Source organism: Chenopodium album, chromosome 15, assembly GCF_948465745.1.
Source record: "Chenopodium album chromosome 15, dcCheAlbu1.1, whole genome shotgun sequence".
In the NCBI taxonomy this organism is placed as follows: Eukaryota; Viridiplantae; Streptophyta; class Magnoliopsida; order Caryophyllales; family Amaranthaceae; genus Chenopodium; species Chenopodium album.
The window spans coordinates 40,738,687-40,761,949 of NC_137848.1; the positions used below are offsets into that span (position 1 = coordinate 40,738,687).

Below are 23,263 nucleotides of genomic sequence, written 5' to 3' on the forward strand. Positions count from 1 at the left end.
GAACAGACCCTTAACTTTAGGTGTCACTCGCACTTGAACTCACAAACAATACACAATCACTAGCCCCTTAGTAATTCAATACAAACACTCAGATTCCCTTGATATGCTTTTTTACAAAGCAAAAGTAAGAGACTGTACAAATCGCTATATAGTGTATGTACAAACAGTTGTTAAAACCGACGAACTATTTCTCAAGAGTGTTTCGAGCTTTTCAAATAATATCTTAAAATATGCGTGAAAAGTGTGAACACAAAACTAAAACTGAAAATTGGACGCAAACTCCTGGAAAAGTTGGGATTATTATAATAATCCTTAGTTGGGATTATTAGAAATAAAATCTTCCATAATTGAAATTAGGGGTGCTAATTGAGCTGATCAGCATGCGAGCAACTCGAACTCGACTCGATGAAAGCTCGACTTGAGTTGGCTCGTGCTTGCTCGAATTAGCTTGAAACTCAATAATTGTACAAGAAATTCAAATTTTTTCTGTTATTCTATCTTTAAAAACAAAATATTATCTTGATACTTAATAAATTTAAATTAATACACTTTAGTAGGAAAATTTTAAATGAGCTATACCCATTTAATTCCCCAGATAAACAAATTTTGTTTATTTGGGGGTATAATTGTCTTTTCAAGTACCAGTGGAGGGGTACATGCATCTTTTCATGTACTAGTTGAGGGGTACATGTGTACTTTCCTTACCAAACAGTAAAAGCAAGTTGCAAACAGTAATGGGACAACTCACCAAAAATACTGAATAAATAACCACGCTTTTTTAATATATTTACAGAAATGCCACCAGACTAACAAAAATTCGTTTATCTGGCAGATAAACCTGTATTTGCCCATTTTAAATAAAGAAAAGAAAATATAATCAACAAAAGTTTGAAATTCAAGAGACTGAAGCCTTTAAACGAGCAGCTTGTGATCGACTTGGCTTGACTTGAAATTTAACGAGCAGTTTTGAAGCAACCCTCTGCTCGTGATTGGCTTGGCTCAATTCAAAACTTAACGAGCACGAGTCGAGAAACCCTCTGCTCGTGATTGACTCGCTCAATTAGCACCCCTAGTTGAGATTATTAAAATGTGTTTTCCTAAAGGAAAAGTCTACTGATGGCCTGGGCTTCACAATCAAGGAAAAGTCTTCCCGTGAATATTAATGAGTAAAAACAAAAAAAAAACACTTTGTACTAAAAACACATACAAAAGTGAGATGTTTAAAATGTAAGATGCACGTGTTGGAAATGGTAATGCAATCGGATCCTAGATTGATTACTATTACGAGCCTCACTCGTGCCCCACCGAGCGGATTAATTTGATTATTTAAAGGAGTACTCGCGCCCAGTCGAGCGAGCCCAGCCCGACTAGGCGAATCGACGCTCAGTTTTTTTTGCTTGCTCTCACGCTAGGCCGGGCGATGGTTCGTTCGGTCAGTTGGTGGTTCGTTCGGCGAGACGTTGAGTCTTACGATCCCGATCGGGAGAGAACCTCTAGGTTGGTCGCCCGGGATTTCTTGACGAGCGAGTCGCTCTCACCCGACAAGGCGGTCATGACTCGACCAGGCATGACTACTTGTGTATAGGAGGTTTGCGCTCGCGCCCGGATGGGCGGGTGATCACCTGACCGAGCCCGCCTTTTTCCTAAGGTCGATTTGTCTATTTTGTTTCCAACTTTGGAGCATATATAAATACGAGTGTCACCTTCTTCTCCAAGTTGTCTATTATGTTTGTTTAAGGATGCTCCCAAACCAATTCATCAAACCAATACTATTGTGGATATCCCTAGTACGCCCGTCAATGGGGGCATTCGTTAGGTCATCTGTTGAATAATATAATCTCTTGAAAAATAATATTTTTGATTTGTATGTTGAAATTAAATCTGCTAAGGCAATCATCATTCCAAGGATGGGATCCCTTTCTTCTTATAGTCTGTAATTCCATTGCAACTACTTTCATGGTAGGCCTCTCCTCTCCTTTCAACATCAAGCACAATTTAGCCAGATTAGCCATTTGTTGTATTTCTTTAATTATTCCCTTATTTATAGTCTGTAATTCCATTGCAACTACTTTCATGGTAGGCCTCTCCTCTCCTTTCAACATCAAGCACAATTTAGCCAGATTAGCCATTTGTTGTATTTCTTTAATTATTCCCTTATTTACTATGTTTACGTCAATAATGTCCAGCAAGCAGCCTTCTTTTAACTTGAGGAGGAAGTGCATAGCGAGACATTTCTCATTTGTAGGCCTATTACTAGAAATTGCCTTTTTCCTAGTCAATAGCTCCACCATGACGACACCAAAGCTATAAACATCACTCTTTTCAGTTAGCTCACTTGTCTGCAAATATTGAGGATCCAAGTATCCTCGGGTTCTTAGCACCATTGTAGCGAATTGGCTTTGATCTGGCATAACCAATCTTGAAGCTCCAAAATCGGTTACCTTAGCAGTGTAACTTTTATCCTAGAGAATATTCATCGATTTCATATCTCTATGAATTATCGATGTAGAGATTGTATTGTGTAGATGTGATAACACATTGGCAACCTCTGATGCAATCTTTAAACGCACGGGCCATTTAAGAATGGATGCTTTCATTGCATCATGTAAGTGATCATATAACGTCCCATTGTTAATGAATTCATACACCAACAATGGCACTTCACTTTCTAGGCAACAACCTACAAGCTTGACAACGTTTTTGTTGTTGATTTGTGATAAAACAAGAACTTCATTAATGAATTGTTCAACTTGGTTTGGATCCACCTTGAAAGATTTTTTTATTGCCACAACTTGGTTATTTGGCAAAATACCCTCATAAACAACGCCAAAGCCTCCTCTTCCAATTATGTTTTCATCACTGTAGTTGTTGCAGGCAACTTCAAGATCTTGCATAGTAAAGATCTTTAATGAATTCGCATGTCGACCTGAGAGCTTTTCATGTAGAAGCAAACCACCATTTTGTTGAAAAAAACTTTCTCGCATTTTTTTTATTTTTCTTTCCCCATGTTTAAAGTGCAAGAGAAACCCAGATAAGAGCAAAAATATGATGCCACCACCAACACCTACGAGATCAAAATGTCACTATGTTATATACAATGAACTTAGAGACGCAATTATTACAATTTTGCTTGAATACCCCCTACTTCTAAGGCCGTGTTCAACAATATCTTTTGAGTAACTTTCGGATAGCTTTAGTGGTTTGACCAAAACTACTTAGTAAAAATTTTTGAGTGTTTGGCTTGGCAAGGTAGTAGTTGAGATATTATTGTTTAGTGAGTGGTGGAGGTATCTTTTGTCAAAAATTAAAATTATTCATGTCTAGTTCATGATTAGAATATTCATATCTATATACTTGAAGAAAAAACAAATCCCTATATTTGCCAATAGTTTTAGACATCACATATAATTTCTAGTTAACCATGCATATCTATATAATTTTCACGCATTAGTTGTTCACCTGCAGTAGCTAAAACTGGTATGAGCCAAGCCTTTCTATTCGAAATACAAGGATCATTCATAGTCCCATTTCCATGGTATCCCTTCGGACACTTGCAATAATATGCTCCAATTGTGTTGATGCAATATTTTGGTTTCTCGCAATCATTTACTCCTTTGCATTCGTTAATGTCTAATAAATGATAATAGAAAATACATCATAAAACGGTATTGACGTAGCAAATTTAAAGCATCTGATTTATTGATGATAATTGATAATAATTCATAGTTTTATTTTTTGGCATAAAATCTCCTATCATTAGTAGCTTTTAATGACAAGGGCATGTTCACATAGTTTTTTCTCAACTCCTCCAACCTCCGTCCAAGGCTACATATACAACTATTGTATGTGGAGACCACATACAATTTAACATGGCAGCCTTTCATTGGTTATTTAATTGGGCCCCAAAATCCACTATCTTTAAAATTTCATTTAAATTTAAATAAAATTTCTGGTTTTTAATATTTGAATTTCAAATTTTTTTTGTCTTTTCCAATGCTTACATTTAATTTTTGAATTAAATTAAAAAAATATTAGTTATTTTTCTTCTACCATGAACAACAAATTTCCAAAGAATGAAAGCAAGAGCCATGGATGTTCATTTCTTCATGATTTCTCGAAAACCTTAATCTGATAGTAACCTTTAATCAACGGAAAAAAAAATGGATGCTTTCGATGGTTTATTGCAGTAAGAATAAAGAATTTTGATGAGTTTGACGGTTACTTAAAATATGCGTTAATCATGGTTTAGAAGTGAAAAGGGGGAAGAAGAAAAAATAGGATCTTTAATCAACGGATTGTAATTAGTCTTTGTATGAACTATGGAAAATGATGAAGGTTGTTTGGGAAGAAATCAAATACTCCGTAGGAATGATTGAAAGAATGGCAATGCGTAATTTGAGAATTTTCAGAACAAAAGCTTTTTTTTTTTCCTTTTTTTTTAAACAAAAATTTTTAAAATGAAAAATTTTTAAAAGGACAAGTGGCACTCTATATTTCTTACTCCGTATAAATTTTCATGTTAGTAGTATAGATTTACATTTTTAACATAAATTGGTAACAAAAGAATACTTTAGTAACCGTGTATATGTTAGAGTCAAATAAACAATAATTATAAACCACTTTTCTAGTAACATGATTTTAATTAATGAAATAAATTGTAAACCCATGAAATTACTTAGCAATAATAAGTTGTTAATGTTAGAGACAATCATGTAGTTAATACATTTGATTTGTAATTAGGATCATAATTTGTGATCTTTTCTCTAAAATATAAATCACATACATCATACACTAGATCTAAGTATAAATCACATACATCAACAAGAAAGAGATCGTATAATATAAGTTATGCTAGAACCAAGCACTTGAGTTTAGTTTTTTGAAACAAAAACAACTATGATAAACTTGTTTATTTTACAATGTGTTATACAGTAAAATTAAAGAGAATAAAAACAACAAGTTTGGCACTTGTATATAACTTAGGGCCTGTTCCGATTTACTGAAAATAACTGAACTGAACTAAACTAAATAGAGCTGAAATGAATTGTTTATGAGATAAGGAAATTAGGAACTGAACTAAACTGAACTGAACTGATTGGAAACTTTAGAGTTGAACTGAACTGAACTGAAATTAAACTGAATAGAATAGACCCTTAATTCATCTGTTTCATATTATATGCAACATTTACTAAAAATTGTAGCTACACATTTGGTATAACAAATGTTTTGTTTTATTTTTAAGCTATCATTTCTCTATAGTCTCCATCTCCCTCTTTTATCACATACATCAATATATTCCATTCTCCATTCATCAATATATTTCATCTCCATTCATCAATATATTTGATATGTTTTATATTTCCCTAGTAACAACAGATGTTTAATTGGTAACCCTTGTCAATTAATTCAATTACAACTACTTATATTGCAAATTATAAATGAACAGAATAATTGAGGTTATTTTATTTATAGGTATTAGTAATCAATAATGATAGTTACTAAACAATTATAAAGCTTTTGATGAGTCCAGATGCTGCAAGAACTACAAAGCATGACATGGTTAATAATGATTTTGTCAAAATCTATGAGATATTAGAAGCTCGTCAAAATCTGAATAATTGAGATAATTGACATAACATTAATTAAAATTAAATAAATATTTAACTGAAGCAATATAATATCTTCCAAATTTTGACAAAATCTGAATATTGAGAAAAATGACGTAAGATTAGCTAACATTTAAAGAAGTATTTTAACTGAATCGAACATGGTGGATAGTTGAACAAAATCTAATTCGTTTGAACTGAACTGATCGGAACAAGCTCCTAAATTTTAAGATTTTTTAAACTTCACCAAAAAATTAGCCGGCGGCTTTAATGGCTTCAGTCATTTTCTTCGGTAATATTTTCATCTTCTTCAACTTTAGTGCTTTTAATGGGTATACCTTTTTTTACAGTAAAATGTATGGTTGAGTGTTTGGAATTTGAGCTAAATGCATAAAAATTTCTTATATATATATAAAAAAAAAAATCAAAGTTGTATTTAATGCTCTACTAGGTGCTATACATTCCCACAAAGATTCCCACCTAAAATGGTATTAGGCGGCAAAATGGTAAAATATTTCCCCCCTAATTTTCCCTTTTTTTTTGGCTTTTGCTGATGATATGGCACAATCTCATTGGTGTTGTATGTTGGGACCACATACAATGATTGTATATGTATCACCTCCCTAGGTTTATTACACCTTTTTCTATCTTAGTTTACTCACTTTTTATTTTAACTTGGGAATAGCCAAAGATGGACACTAACATCGTAAAAAAAACAATGTACTACGTACGAAAACACTACATTTACACTCAGTGTACAAATCAATTTTACACACTACAAAAAGAATTTGGACAACTCAACAGGTCCACCAAAAAGAAGAGGGAAACTGAAATTTTAGGAGGGAGAATTAAGAGGAAATTTTTTTGGCATTTTCCCGGACAAGTAGTCTTTGCAGCGGGAGAAATTTGGATGGCGCCAACATAGCTTTGTGAATTTTAATTAGGAGTGAGAAAATATCTCACTTATCTTCTTCTTCAATCCATGATTTTTTTTTTTTTTTTTTTTTTTTTTGTTTTTTTTGAAGAATCAATCCTTAATTTCATCTCAACTTTGTTCTTCTCAATTTTATTTTTTTTTCATTTTAATCAACTTAAACTTATTATTGTGTTCTCTCCTTTTATGTGGGCTGGTTGTTAATGTGGGCGGTGATGGTGTGTGGTGGGCAAATGCAGGTGGTGCGCTTGTTATTGGTAAGTTGGGATTGGACGATGGTGAGATTTGATAGGATGGTCGAACCGCAAGTTGCATAACAAAAGAGATTTTATATTATAATAATTACATAACAATGGAGATTTTATAATTGCATAACATAATGGATGAATTGCTTACAAGGTGTTCGATGAAATGCCTCAATGACTTTTATCAATTATATTTCTCATTTGATACCAAAATATGTAACTTGTTACTATTAATGTTTTTGTGATGCAATAAAAATATAATTAATAAAAAAGAATATTTTTTACATACGAAGAATATTAATGTATGTGTACTCATTTCTTTTATTGTACAATGTATTGCTATTGAGGCTGGGTTCCGGAGAATATGTTTAGAAATAGATTGTTTGAAGCTCTATAATTCTCTAGTGAAAGGTAAAGCATGCCCAAATGGTTTTGGCTCAATTGTTATTGATATTCAGCAGCTGTCCCTGGTGTGTGACTATTGCTCTTTCTCCTTCGTCAAACGAGATGGCAATAAAGTGGCACATAGCCTGGCAAAACTGAGTAGCAACTATGAAGGTCTTAGAGTTTGGTTAGAGGATTTGCCTAGTGTTTTATATGAACTGGCTTTGGTTGATTTGAGGCCTTCTGTTTCTTAATAATATGTTTAAATTGAGGCCTTCTGTTTCTTAATAATACGTTTAAATTGATTGCTTTTCGTCAAAAAAAAATGTTAGATGATCTGGGAAAATGAAAAGTATATCATTGTTATAAAGAATATAATTCAATATTTTATTAGACATGCATAATTCTATGAATGTATAATGAATTAACACTATTTCAATTACATATTAGGAGTACGTAATAGGCTATTCTTGCTATATATGAAATAAAATTTATTAAGAAACAAAATTAAGAAATGGAATCATCTCATTTTTAGATTAAGAGACTATAAAGCAAAATATTCATCATAAAAAGTTATATATAAATATGTAATGATTTTATGCAATTGTGAATAATTAACAACACAAGATTTAAAGTATAAAACAACTAAACACATCGAGGAATGACAAACTCATTCACACCACAGTCACATTTACTTTAAATAACGATAGGTCCGTAGAAATTATTTTGGAATAACATACATGAACATGTATGTTAAAACAATTAAGGATAGTTATAATAAAAAAATATTCAAGAATACATGTCACGTATTACATTTAAAATAACTTGATCTACCAATGATCGATGAATTTGAAATTTCATATTTTGTAATCAACTTTCTAAAACCCGTGTTTTCAATCCATCCACAAATGCAACAAGATAGGATCATTTTCATTTTTATAATACATAAGCAATTGATGTTGGATATAGCCTTTGCCTTTAACCGGTATCATTTAAAATTAATTTTAACCCTCTACTACTTTTTTACAACCCTTTGTGTATTATTACTTTATTAGTAGCCCTTTTGTATTAATAGATTAGTCGTCATATCACTTACTCTTTAAAAATAATTTGGTAGCATAATGTCATGCGGGGAAAAAAAATCATTTTTATATCAATCATCGGTAGAGCTGAGGATCATGCATTGATGTATAGTAAGTAGAGAATTGAGTTATACGTCAGTGATCATCGTACAACGGCCGGTGTTTGGGAATAATGTTAAAATCATGAATTAATATTGACATTAGGTATGCCATAACAAAGGTGGATTGGTCTTGTCTCTTGTGAAGGTATTTTGTTTAAGGGTTTGTTTTGATTTATTAAACTGAGCTAAACTGAACGGAACTGATTGAAGCTGAATTGAAATGAACTGAAATGAATTGTTTATGAGAGAATGAAATTAGGAACTAAACTGAACTGAGCTGAACTGATTGGAGTTGAGCCGAATTGAATTGAATTGAACTGAACTGAAATTAATTCGAAGAGAACAAGGCCTAAGTCTTGTAAATTTTTGAGGTATGCTATTGCCATAATAGCCAACGAATAGTCATATTACATACCTTTTTAACTAGTATAATTTTGAATTAAGTTTAACCATCTACTGTTTTTTTTTCTTTTTTTTTGTTTTGTAATCCTATATGAATTATTAGTAAGACATTTTGTTAACAAAATTCATAAATTACTTGGTTGAACTAGTCCCACATTGAAAGAAAACAAGGAAATAAAAATTTACAATTTCTATTTAAAGAGAATTCAATAATGAAAAAACTTGAATACAGTTGAATAATTTAATTTCATTTTTAATAAGTAAAACACTTTAACTATGTCAATAACTATGCAATTAAATATTTTGACACCATTTTTTAAATCTCACATTCTCAATCGATCAACAATTACGACAAGGTTTAAAGAATCATTACACACTTTATTGGATCAATTTTGTATTTTCAAGAGACACGGTTGATGTTTGACTTAACCTCTCACCCTTTTAATTTAGTATCATTTTGGATTAATTTTAACCTTACAGTACTTTTTTGTAACCCTTGATGAACTTACTGTTAACAAAATTTATAAATTACTTGCTTGAGCTCGTCCCACATTGAAGAAAACTCAAAATTAAAAAATTTGTATTCGTATATATAAGGAGAAAAAAGAGATTATTATTTCTTACCCAAACTTGTCCCACATTGATGGAATAAACATATATATTTTCTCTATATAATGAGATTGTATCAATGTTAGTTATGACATTACCGCTTATAATTTTGAAATTTAATGCTTTAAAATCCTCCACTTTGTCAATTGATCTACAGTTGCGGCTAGGCTTAAAGGATCAGTTAACACTTTTTAGGAGCACTTTTGTATTATCAGTAGCGATGCATGCAATTGATAGTGGACTTAGGCTTTCATTTTGCATAGTACAAAGTATCATTTTGAGTTAATTTTAAACATTCACTAATTTTTCATAACCATTTCCCTCAAAAAAAAAAAAATCATAACCATTGGTTTAATTTATTATGAGTAACCCTTCGTATTGATGGACTAGTTGTCATATCTCTTACGCCTATATGAATATGTCTAGTTTATGTTTTTGTTCATTAAATGGATGAAAATCAAGTGACCACATACCAAAATTACCTAGTGAGCTACACATACAACGACTTTTTTTTTTTGATGAAACAACGGTTGATGTGTGGGGATTATATAGGGAGGGCATAACTTTTATCATACACTTCAAATGCTATAACCTAATTGCATTGATCTTTTAAGGCAATTTGTGTATATTTCACGTTTGTTAGTATTTTCAAAATAAGATAGTAATTTTTTAAAAATAAGCATTGTTTATTATTAAAAGTGTAAGTTAAAGGAAAAACTTTTATTTCATTTTTTTTAACTATTTATATTAAAAAATAGCATTGTTGAGTTAATTTTTATCATTCACTATTTTTTTCCTTAATTTTTTGTTTATTATTAATAATTATCGTATAATTTTTTTTGGTGAACGAGAGGGGACTAGCCCCAGACAAAAAAATAAACAAAGAAGAAAAAGAAAAAAAATACTACATGGTTTTCCGGTTGATAGATGGATTACGAATGCGCCTAGCTTAAGGTTTCGTCCATTAATAGACTTAGTTCTCTTCATCTTATCTTTTTCTAAACTGAAATTAATTTAACTAAACTGAAATAAACTTTACTACATCCCTATTATATTTGCTCTTTAAAGTTACCGATTTTTTATTGATAAAAAAATATTTTAAAGAATTGGACTTATTTTTACTGAGGTGAAATTATTTAAATAATTGAAATTATTTTTGGTGAATATTTCTTGTAAGATGAAGAGAATAGAACACATAACATTTATCATAAACTTCGTATGCCATAACTTTTTCTAAATCAGAGAGGATAGAGTTCAAGGGTTTTCTAAGAGATGAACAATAATGAGGTGGACTATTCTATAATTGCGATAGATTTTAATGGATCATTAAACACTTATAGGATCATATATATGTATTTGCTATAGAGATGTGGTTGGTGTTAGACTTAACTCCCCCTTTTAATTAGTATATTTTTGAATTTATTTGAACCCTCCATTGATATTTATTTATTTATCAATTTTTTTTTTTTTTTTTTTTTTTTTTTTTTTTTTTTTTTTTTTACTTTTGATGAATTGTTAGTAACACTTTAAATTTTTATTGATGGATCAATATAATTATTCAATTATCATATCATGATCTTACGCTTTATATTAAAATATTTTATACCATTATAAATATTGTGCGATAACAAAGTAAAATTTGCAATTTCAATTATTAACTCTACAAAGAATGTGAAGTGAATTAAATTTATTTCAACAACATATATATATATATATATATATATATATATATATATATATATATATATATATATATATATATATATATATATATATATATATATATATATATATATATATATAAAGAGTAACAAATGTGTGGCTCGTTGGATGTTTTAAGTTGCTAATTTGTATTTGTTTAGTTTGATAATCATGTTCAAGTATTTTTTCTTAATGTTTTGATAATCATCTTGAAAATTTCATATATTTGTAAGAATATTTGTATTAGCAAAGCCATATTTAATATTTTGTAGGTTACGGAGTATGATTTAAATAAGAAGTATATTAAAACTATGGACCATTAGCTTGTATCATTTTAAAGGATCATAATACACTTTTTAAGATCATTTAGGTATTTACACTTATCTTACCCCTATTAGCTTGTATCATTTTGCCCTATAAAGGATCATTATACACTTTATAAGGTCAAAGCATTAGCGGTTAAATCTCAAATTTGCCTTTTGTAAATTGGAATAATGGATCGGAGAAGTACTTTTAGTTGATGATGAGTTACTATCATTTTCACAAAATAACCTACTTGCTAGTGAATAATGGGTTGGGTTTGGGTGATGGCGGTGGGAACCCATCGCGGTGGTTGCTGGTTTAGCATTTCACGGTTTTTCATTTTTTTTAATTTTTAATTTTTCTTTTTTGTTAATCCAATAAATGATTGACACGTGTACTGTGTGGGATCCACTTAACGGTTTTTTTGGATGGCAAAGTTAAGTGGTGGTGAAACCAATTTTTTGGTTTTTTTTTTTTTTTTTGTGGTGTTATAATAAAAGTTTTAAAATTTGTGGTGTTATAATCAAAATTGTGTGATTTTTGTAGTGTTATTTTTTAAAACTTCCCTAATTTTTATCCCACACAATTTTTTTTAACATAACCTTTAATGAATTATAGTAGTAACGAGAAACCATTCAAATAAATATATTATATTATATTATATATATATATATATATATATATATATATATATATATATATATATATATATATATATATATATATATATATATATATATATATATATATATATATTACCTTAATCTGCGACAATATTATATATATATATAGTATCATAACTATAATATCTATTAAAATTGAATGGTTTTATATATATTGTATCCTTATCGTATTAGGTTTCCTAACGTGATTAGGACCATTAATCAATGGTAAATTTTCCCGAAATCTAACATGGTATCACAGGTTTAAGTTTTCAATCTCACTTTTGCAATTTTTATTTTTGTCTTTTAGTTCTTGTATAATTAATTCAAACAATAATTATAATCTTGAGAATTCTTAGTTTTTCTCACCGAATTCTTTGATTGCTTTAACTTTTTTGTTTATTTCTTTACCTAATTACTACGTTGCGCATCAAGACTTCGTAGGCCGACCCACCCATTAGCCATGGCCAAGGACGATGCACGTCATGCACCTCCACCAACACCTTACACCTCCTCCACCCTCGACGGAATTCCACCCCGTTGTCTCTCCGTCAACAACATCAAGAACGCAATCCCTATGATTCTTGATCAGGAAAAGGTGCAATTTTCAAATTGGGTCGAACTTTTTGAAGTTCATTGTCGTGCCTTCAACGTACTGGACCATATCGATTCGAAAACACCAAGGCCGACTGAAATTTGTTATTACGCTTCATATCTCAATCATCACCCTTTTTCATTTCATCCAATTATACTGCACATTATTCTTCATTTTGTAATTGCAAATGGTCCCTTGTTTTACAATTCCAACTAAACTTGTTTACTTTTCCATTCTTTTTCTTCTTTCTTCTAACTTCATTTTCATTATTGTTATTAAGGATTCTTGCTATTCTATCTTCTCTGTTATAATTCCCGATATTATAATTATAATAACAAACAAAAAAATAAGTAAGTATTTATCAATTGAATTAAGTCTTGATTGTAAGAGTAATAAAAACAAATGGCCGACAATATTTGATTCAAACCTACAACACCAACAAAGCATCTGTGGCCGTCGCCATTGGCACCATTAATATCTTCGATCAAAATATCACTAAAGGCTGATAAAATTAGTTTTATAAATTCAGTAATTGTCTAAGGAAACATTCAAGGATCAGCTTGTATTTCATTGAACTTTCCACCCCGTTTTTACATCTTGCTTTGTTATTTGAATTTGTAGAATATTGTTTTCCATTTGTATTAAACATAGACTGTAAGATAAAATCAGAAATCGATGTAGATAGTTTGTGGCTTAATACTTTGTAAGATGAAACAAGGAGTGAAGGAGATGCCTGTTTTGGGAATTACAATTATTAAATTAGGTGGTTGGAAAGTTAAATTTCATTTGAAAATTGAATTTGAAAATTTCAGAAATCATCTTTAAATTTTGAATGAAAATTTAAGGGGCCCCATTATATTAAGATGCCTTTCTGACCAATGAGAGAGGAGTATACAAGATCCTTTTACACACTGAATGTAAATGTAGTGTCTCTCGTATTATGTAAGTTGAATAAAAAAAAAAGCAAGAGGAGCATAATCACCACAACCAATGAAACTCATTCGTTAAAAAAAAAGTTGTACAATGTACTCTGTGCCTAGTTGAGTAAGTGAAATCGTAAATTACATCCTAAAATTATTTAGTTACTCCTGCTCTGTATAAGATAAGAAAAAAAATCCGTGAAAACATCTGTAAATGAGTGGTTCCTTTATATCGTTCACCTTAATTACTCCCAAGGAGCTGAACTTGGCCCATGAAACGTTATGACTTATGAGATCTAAGGTTTTGTTATTTTATTTTTATTTTTTTTGAAAGAAAAGGTTTTGTTATTAAATCCAATATATCTATACTAATATATTAAAAGGAGTTTTCAAAACCGTTTATGTGTCAGGCAGACCCCTTTTCATTATGTCACGTCACCTACTTAATCTCTTACTGTGCCACATCACCACTCAATCAATCTTAATCATTATGCGACATCATAAGAAGGACATAGGGTTATTTAATTATCAGAGCTAATTATTAACCATGTTATAAACTGATATTAAATGTATATTGTTGCAAATCACAAGGCTCAATTAATAAAAAAAAAGACACTATAAAATATAATCACAAGGAATAATTAAAGTAGCAACCCGGTGCAACGCTCGGGCTACATACTAGTTATTACTAGTTTAGGTTCCGTGTGAACGCACGGTAATTACTACTCCCTCCGTTTCAATTTGTTAGTCCCATATACTATTTTGAGCGTTTCAAAAAGATCTACCCATGTTAAATGTATTCCACTTTTAACTTAATTTTTATTTCCTATTTTATACATATTAAATTCTGATTGGTTAAATTAATTGATTGTAAATTGATGACATGACTCTAATTAAAGAAATTACTCCCTTGATTTATGCAATTATGGCTAATGTTTTTCTAAAAAAAAATCAAAAAATTTAAATAATGCAAAACTATTTATGAATTGTTTTTTTAACTTTAATGTTAGATTCCAAATATTCTCCTTTACTTCTCTAATGTGATTGATTCCATATGGGACTATCATATTGAAATGGAGGGAGTAATAAAATATGGAGTATAAAGAATTGAAAATAGGTTTTTTTTTTTTTTTTTTTTTTTTCTCATGTGCAATTTCACCTAATATTTTTGCTTTTGTAGATTTAACTATTACAATTTACGATATAATATACATGCTTAATTTTATGCACAAGAAAGATTTTGTTTTTGTTTTGATTTCATAAAACTTTCATTTTAGGTCAATGAGAACAATACTTGTGTAACAAAGGATTTTAACAACTGATTGTATCTCGTCTCCCTAACTTTGGGGTATTATTTGTAAATTAAATATTTAAAAGTTGCAAATATACAAAATGGAGATAGTACTAGATTTTGTTTAAAAATTCCCTAAAAATATTATATATCACAATTGTTTGATCCACTTAAGTTAAATAAAATAATTTTTTTTATTTTTTTCCCTAAATATTCTCTTCCTCATAATAAAATATATGTTATATGTTTAAAATAATATTGAGTTGAAATTTTAGTAAAGAAATATGATTGCAAAGTAAGGTGAAATAAAATAGAAAGAAATGTAACATATATGTACATAGTATATGGAATAGTATTTATTTGTAGAAAACTTACAAACAAATAATCGTAGAAAGATTTGTCAAGTCATTTTTTTTTAAGTAATACTCTTTACAATATTTTTAAAAAAGTTAATCATTATATTTCTATAATTTTTTTTAAAAAAAAAACACAAAGACACACCAGAAGATGACACGTGTCATTGCTGGTGTGTATTTTAGTATATAGTTGATTGATTGATTATTGATTATTAAAATCAACATAATATTAATATTAATAATAATAATAATACTATTATTATTATTATTATTATTTTATTTAAAAAAAAGTTGAATTCAAAAGCCAAGTCAGCAAAAAATGAATTTGTAGAGTTAATACATAAAAACAAGTGGAGTATAATTATTTGCCAGTATGCACCCTAACTTTATCTCGAGTAACATTGGGTGAGTTGAGTAATTAAGTACCTGTGCCTCCTTGAGGAAGGTAAGCGTTGCCATAATAACCATCTTTGCTTTTACAACGATATCCAAATTCATGCTCTGGATCATAACATTTAGCATTTTCTTTGCACAGGCAACTTCCTTCTACTTTTACCGTCGAACAATTCTTTTTTCCAATGGACCAGTTGAATACTACAGGAAGCTTTTTCCCATGAGAGAAATGAAAGTCTGTTAAACTATTACTCAAATTTGCTCGATCAAATATGAAGGCATCTTTTGCCACTAGAAACGTGGCACTACAAGGATTAAAACGGTATACTGAAGTATGGTTATGAAAGCTATAACTTATGACTGTGATGTTGCTAACTCCACTAGGAATCGAGGATTGGCAACAACCAATCCCTGAATAGTCCCCATCAATCACAACTTTTGGGTTAACACATTCAGTCATGCATCCTGTTTGATATCTCTTGCCACGTCGAATTCCAATAAACCAAGCAAAGGTATCACAACCTATGGCAACTAGTATTTTTTTGGTGCTAGATGTCGTGAATGTTAACAGGTTGAACGAACTATACCTGCTATACAGAAACCCACCTTGGTCGAACAACTGTAAGAAACATTGAACATAACGCAGAGCTTACCTTCTATTGTTGAAATGATCAATACCTCCAAATTAGTACCAAAAATTGGTGTTGGAGGATTGGTATTATGACTATGATTGATCTTGAAGGAGGATTTAGCTAGCCGGTTGTGTTCATCAAAGTAACAACCATCTTCAACACCAAATGGATAAGGAATACTGATGTTTCCACATTTCTCTGAACAATGTGGGGCGATTACTTGGGATGATGCTAATCTTTCTCCAATAACAAGCGTTGTCAACACCCAACACACAACCGTAATTACCTCTATAATCACATAACTTAGATAGCCCATACTTATATATAATGGTTTTTCAATGGAGCAAGATTTTTTTTTTCAAAAATTAAAAAGAAGAGAATTTTGTGCAAATATTTCTATACTTGGGCAATATATTGATAATTACATAATATATGTGTTTTGTGTTGTGTTGTGTTGTGTTGTGTGTGGTCTTAATTATATATAGAACAACCAAACCTATCAAGTATCAACGACCATATAATATTAGTAAAGAACAGAGAACTTTTCAATGTTAGATTTTATTTTATTTATTTATTTATTTTTGAAGAATGGTAGCTTTTGTATTTGTTCAACGTTTAACAATTCCCTTTTTGAAAGTTCAAACTCAATAATTTTTTTTTTTTTTGGACACCTTAGTCATTAGTGAATATATGTCTTTGTTATTTGTTTGCTAGGTAAAGTCTAATTTTCCTTGCTAATCCAAAATTGCAATTTATTTATTTATTAATATAAATGCTAACACTGCACCAGATTAAATTAAAAATAATGTGAAGTTGTGATTAATAATTACAATGGCTACAAAATTATTACACTCCTTCAGACTCTTATATTTTGTACTATGTGTTTTTTATACAATCTTTAAAAACCATGTTTAACCATTGATTCAAGGCAAATTTGGCTTCAACACTTTGAACTATGGCTTGGGTGCACCCAACACCCTGTACTTTGCTTAGTAGCCAAAACACCACAAACTAATGACTTGGGTGCAAAGCGCACCATAAGTGAGTTATCCGGCCACCATTCTCGCCGTAGCCGATGAATTTAATTTTTATTTTTCGATTTGTGAGTCGAAAAATGTCTCGTAAAGGTTTTGGGGGTCATTTTGATCCTTAAGGATCCAAATTGATTTCGAAACAAGCAAAAAAATAGCATACATGATTCGTTTACCGTGTTATAAAATATTTTGATTTGCATGCAATTTTTTTAAGCCGAATTGAGTCATTTACGCTATATTTTTGCTTGTTTCAAGCTCAATTTAGTCCCTTAAGGATCTAAATGACCCCCAAAACCTTTACGGAACATTTTTTGACACGCAAATCGAAAAATAAAATTTAATTCATCGGCTCCGGCGAGAATGGTGGCCGGAAAACTCACTAAAGGTGCGCTTTACGCTGCTACCAAGTTATTAGTTTGTGGTGTTTTGGCTAGTAAGAAAAGCATAGGGTGCTAGGTGCACTCAAGCCATAATTCAGAGTGTTGAGACCAATTTTGCCTTGATTCAATTTACGTGTAAAAAAAATGAAACCACAGGTTAAAGAGAATCTTTTTTTTAAACAGATAAGGTAAACGGAGAGCCCCCTCTAATCAGAGGAGGGGGGGAATAAGGTTCGAATCACCGTCACACGAGGGGGAAATGGAAGGAGTCCCTCCACTCCTAAGCTAGATCCTCAAGCGAATCTAATTGATTGCAAATAATTATAAATATATATATATAAACAATTAGAGACAAATAGAGTACTATAATTAGTTTGAATTTTGAATATTACGAATTGAAGGTTGGAAGTTAGTAGACCCCTAATCCTTTGAATTTTCCAAAGGTTAAAAGTTAGAAACCTTCAATTACTGTAGAACAATACAAGTTTTTTGGACTCCTTGAGACCTCATCATTTTATTCCAATGAGGAAAGAGATATAACAATTTCTACATAAAGACAAAGAATAACAACTAAAAACGAAAACAAAACAACCAAAAATAAAAGACACCTACGAAGGGGCGACCTTATCTTGACTTTGAATAATACACTAACAATTTATGTACTCTAATTTTAAAAGATTTGATAGTGTATAGCTTAGTTAAAGAAGTACGGAGTATACAATAAGTTATATACGTAGTACAAAGTAGTAGTTTAGATCCCGTGTCTTTCATGTTTTAATGTTGTGTGGTTCGGGCGACGTCCCAAGTTATTAGTTTGTACTTAGCTCGGGGTTCAATTTGTTGATCATGTTTGACTAGTTTTTCTTAGCGCTATGATTATCATTTTGAAAATTTTATAATTTAAAAGAAGATCTTTTTGTATTAGGAGAATCATACTCAATATTGTATTTTATGAATTAAAGATATTTAATAATTATTAACTATTTATCAGAAATATAAATTATTATTTTTCACCAAATCAAAAAAACAATACAAAGTTTTTCAAAATTCAAAATTAAAGTTGTTAAATCATCTTATGATCATTATATAATGAAAACATACAAATAGTACATTTAAACACTATTTATCCTCTTATCCAAATTAGCTATAATTTTGTTGGGTAAAAAAGCACAATAAATAGAATGGCAAAGGTAGTAATTCAAGTCTTTGTATAAGAATTCTTCAAAAAAAAAAAAAAAAAATACTTTGTATAAGCATATTTTAGTCGTCAAATCTAATACATTGGCACATATTCTGTATATACATAAGTATAGATTAATATTACTATAACATAATTTAGTTTATTCTTGTTAGGAAATAAGGGTGTAATTGTGTTTGATTAATGCGGAACAAGTCATTGAAAATTAAGAACATGAAAAGCAATAAAGAATATAAACAAAGAACACAAGGATTTATGTGGTTCGGTCAAATTAAACCTACATCCACGGGTGGGAGAATCGAGAGCTTCTTTAATATAATGAAGAAAGAGCGAGAGAATTATACAAGGACTCTTAAATCTAATGGCTAAAAAAAGGAATGATCTAATTGATCAACTAAAAGGTCCTTTTATAACACAACGAAACCCTAATAAAACCCCAAATTGTTCCCCAAGTATACTCAATTATCCGTAATAGAAAAAAAATATAATTTTAGAAAATATTCGATAAAACATGTAAGCTTAAAACAGATCTAAAAAAACGCCCTACTCGTCCAGGCACTTCGATAGTAACATTCCAGCTTTGTCAAGTCTTCGTAAAACGGCCATAACTTTCTCGTTTCTTTTTAGAATTAGGCATATGACCTATCGTTGTAAAGCTCTTAAAACAAAATATCTCTTCCAGCTTGAATCACCTCAAAACCACTTATAGTTTGAGAGATATCTGTATTCAAAATCATCCCTACTAGATTTCGCATTACAATTTAACAATTCCCTTTGTCTCATTTTAATTGTCAAATTTCCTTTTTTGGGTGTCCCAAAATACAATATAATAACATTATAATCTTTAAGTAGACTAGGCCATGTTCACTTCACCTTAAAAAAATATTCAGTTAATTAATTTCAGTTTAGTAAGAATAAGTTCAGTTCAACAAAAATAAGTTCAGTAAAAATCAATAACTTTAAAGATGAAATATAATAGAGAATCAGTAAAATAACTTAAGTTCAGCAAAAATAATTTCTATTCAGTAAAAATAATTTCAATTCAACAAAATAAGATGGAGTGAATAGAACCTAAACGGTTCCAGACAATTGATTTTAATAGATATAATGATCTTATAACATATCAATCATAAAATAATGATACTAAATGAAATCCTCCAATTAAATTACAATTCTCTTCTTTTTTTGGTGCACACAATTCTCTTCTTTATCTTGGCATTCATTCCTTTCCGTGATTTCAAATTTAGACACTTTTGATACTACTTCGATTACATTTAAAAGCAAAATCATAGAGATAAACAAGTAATATTGTTTATTAAAGTTAAATAATCAAATACTCTAAGGTTGCGTTTGGATACGCGAAATTCATTTCAACTGATAAAATTCAAATTTCGGAATTGAAATTCTACATTTCAAATTCAAATCACTAGAGTGTATCCTTGCTAATTCACGAAATATACGTATATCGTATCACTAATATATAAAGCCAGTCTCGCAGCAAGGCCACGAGACAGCGATACTTGGCATTCCAGGTTTTTGCCAAGTGTCGCGCCACGTAGGCGACAAATAGGTATTATTGTGACCCATAGGATGCTAACTAAGAAAATTTTGGATAGATTTTTATAAAATAAAAATGTTGTATAGTGTTTTATTATCGATATACTTCTACTATTTCATATATACAACATTAATTATAACTTTTAATAAATATTTTATAACTCAGTACTATTTTTATCATAAAATTCGTTTTGAAAAGTTCTTTAAAATGAAATCCATTTATAATATATTTTAATAAAAAAATAGAAAATCAGTAAAAATAAGTTTTAATCAGAAAAAATAAATTTAGTTTGGTAAAAATACTTTCATTTCATTAGAAATAATTTAAGTGCATTAAAAAAGAAAAACTTTTGTATACATCTGATGTACAGTAATTTACTGTACATTGGGGGGTCACTTTTGTTGAATTTAGTATAACTTTTGTTGAATTTAGGATAACTTTTATCCTTAAAGCTTAAATAACTTTTATTATGTCAGGGTACTTTCATTCATTATAGGTAACTTTTGAGCATTTTAAGGTAACTTTGAAGCGGATGTACAATATTTTATTGTAGATTTGATTTTTGTAAAAGTTTGTCTTAAAAAAATACCAAGTTAATAATAACATAGATATCTGTTTACAAATAAAATCACAAAAAGTAAACTTTTATATAAATAAGCAATATGATATGTATATGTTTAAAAAATTTTACATTATCAAAAGGGGTTATATGATTGTATTTAACATTCAAGCTAAAAAAAATTTAGACAATCTAAGCATCGCCCGTTCACAAAACTAGAGCCGGTCTCGCAGCTAGGTCATGAGACAACGACATTTGGCATTCCAGTTTTTCGCCAAGTGTCGCGCCACGTAGGCGATAAAATAGATATTATGGTGACACACATGATACTAAGTAAGTGAATTTTGGATAGTTTTTTTAAGATAAAAATATTGTATAGAGTTTTATTATCAATATACTTCTAATATTCATATATACAAAATTAATCATAACTATTAATATATATATATACCCATAACTCGGTTCTAATTCTATCATAAAATCGTTTAAAAAAGTTCTTTAAAATAAGATCCATTTATAATATATTTAATTTATTTGAAACAATAATAGAGAATTAGTAAAAAAAAAAACGATTTAAGTTCATAACAAAGATATCTTTATTCACAAACTAAAATACAAAAAATACACTATTATTTAATTAACACAAATTCTCTAAAAAGGCAGGTGTACGTTGATTTATTGTAAAATGGGTTAAAAATATGTTAAAAGTACTTAAAATTATACTTAATACGACAAAAGTTATTATTTTACTATTAATAAATTTTATCTTACAAAAAACTTATAATATATAAGAAATTACATATCATATAACTAATATATAAAGCTAAACTTTTAGCCAGAGCATGAGAAAGCGACACTTGGCGTTCCAATTTTCTGTTAAGTGTCGAGCCATGTAAGCAAATTATCATAATATACATTCACACCTCTCATGCTTGATAAGAAAATTTAAGATAGATATTTTAGGATAAAAAGCTATATAGAGTTTTATTTATGATGGATTTCTAATTTTCATAAGAATAAAACAGATTGTAACTTTCAATAAATATCCTATAAATAATATTCGATAAAGTTGAAACTTTTTGTCAGGTCACGATAAATTTTTTTAGGATAAAAAATTATTAGAATTTCATTTTCTATCAAATCAAATAATAATTGGTATGAATAAAAATTCCTAAGCAATCCTCTTTCAAAACAAAAAAAAATTATAATATTCAACCGTCTTATAGTGTAATGAAAATAAAAGGATGATGGGTATGACTTAAGAGGTTTAATAAAACTAAACCATACCAAGGAACAAAAATTGGCTAAGAGAAACAATTTTATTACTAAGCTACTCCGTGGTCGGGTATCAAACCTGGTCACCCGAATGACAATACTTACCATTATATTACAACGACCTTGATGAAGCTGTTAAAGACTTCAAAACAATTGTTTATGTGTGGAAGTTCAATGGTTCTCCAAGTGACAATTGAGAAATTAGTATATAGTTGAATTTATTTGTGGTATTAGTTTTTTTATCAACCAATTTTTACGAAATTCATGCAAGAAATAAGTAACACCACCATTAGCAAATTTGAGGTTAAGAATGTCTTTTTTAAAAAGGTTATGCTAAATTCTATACAAGCTATATTACGTTGTACTTAAAAATCATTAAGCAAGTTCATATGTCACAATGGCTCATGTAACAATAATATTTCATATGTATAAATTAAATTTCATATATATATATATATATATATATATATATATATATATATATATATATATATATATATATATATATATATATATATATATATATAAGTCTGTTACAAAGTATTTCTATATGATGAAAATTATTTTAAAAGGTAATTAAAAATGAGATTTATTATATTTTAGATTAATTAAATCAACTAATAATAAAAGGTTCACAACCTTATATGATTGCTATATTGTACTTCAATTTTTTTTTCAAAAGACATTGTAGATACTTTGTATTATTAAACTAACTCAAGATTTGCCAAAGTTTGAAGACTCGGGGGAAAATCAGTCATACATAAAATATTACAAATTTATATCAATATCTCATATAACTACTAAATGGGTAGTCGTATTACTCGCCTGTCAAACCTGAATACAATTAAAGACATTATAATCCCAACTTATATCCTACAAATATCATTCAATTACATGAAAATAGGTGTAACTCCAAATTGATTTTTTTGAATTTCTTTGACTATGCTACTTGCGTCATTTTCAAGAACTACTAGATAGCTCAAGCTCTTTCCCAAAACCACCGACAACTTTATGAGCAATAAACTATATTTTTATTTTACAAA

General features: G+C 29.5%; 1 pseudogene; it reads right to left on the reverse strand.

Moving 5' to 3' along the window:
• Positions 1–1,817: 1,817 nt before the first annotated feature.
• LOC145581166 (putative wall-associated receptor kinase-like 16) lies at positions 1,818–16,532 on the reverse strand (annotated as a pseudogene).
• Positions 16,533–23,263: the final 6,731 nt, after the last annotated feature.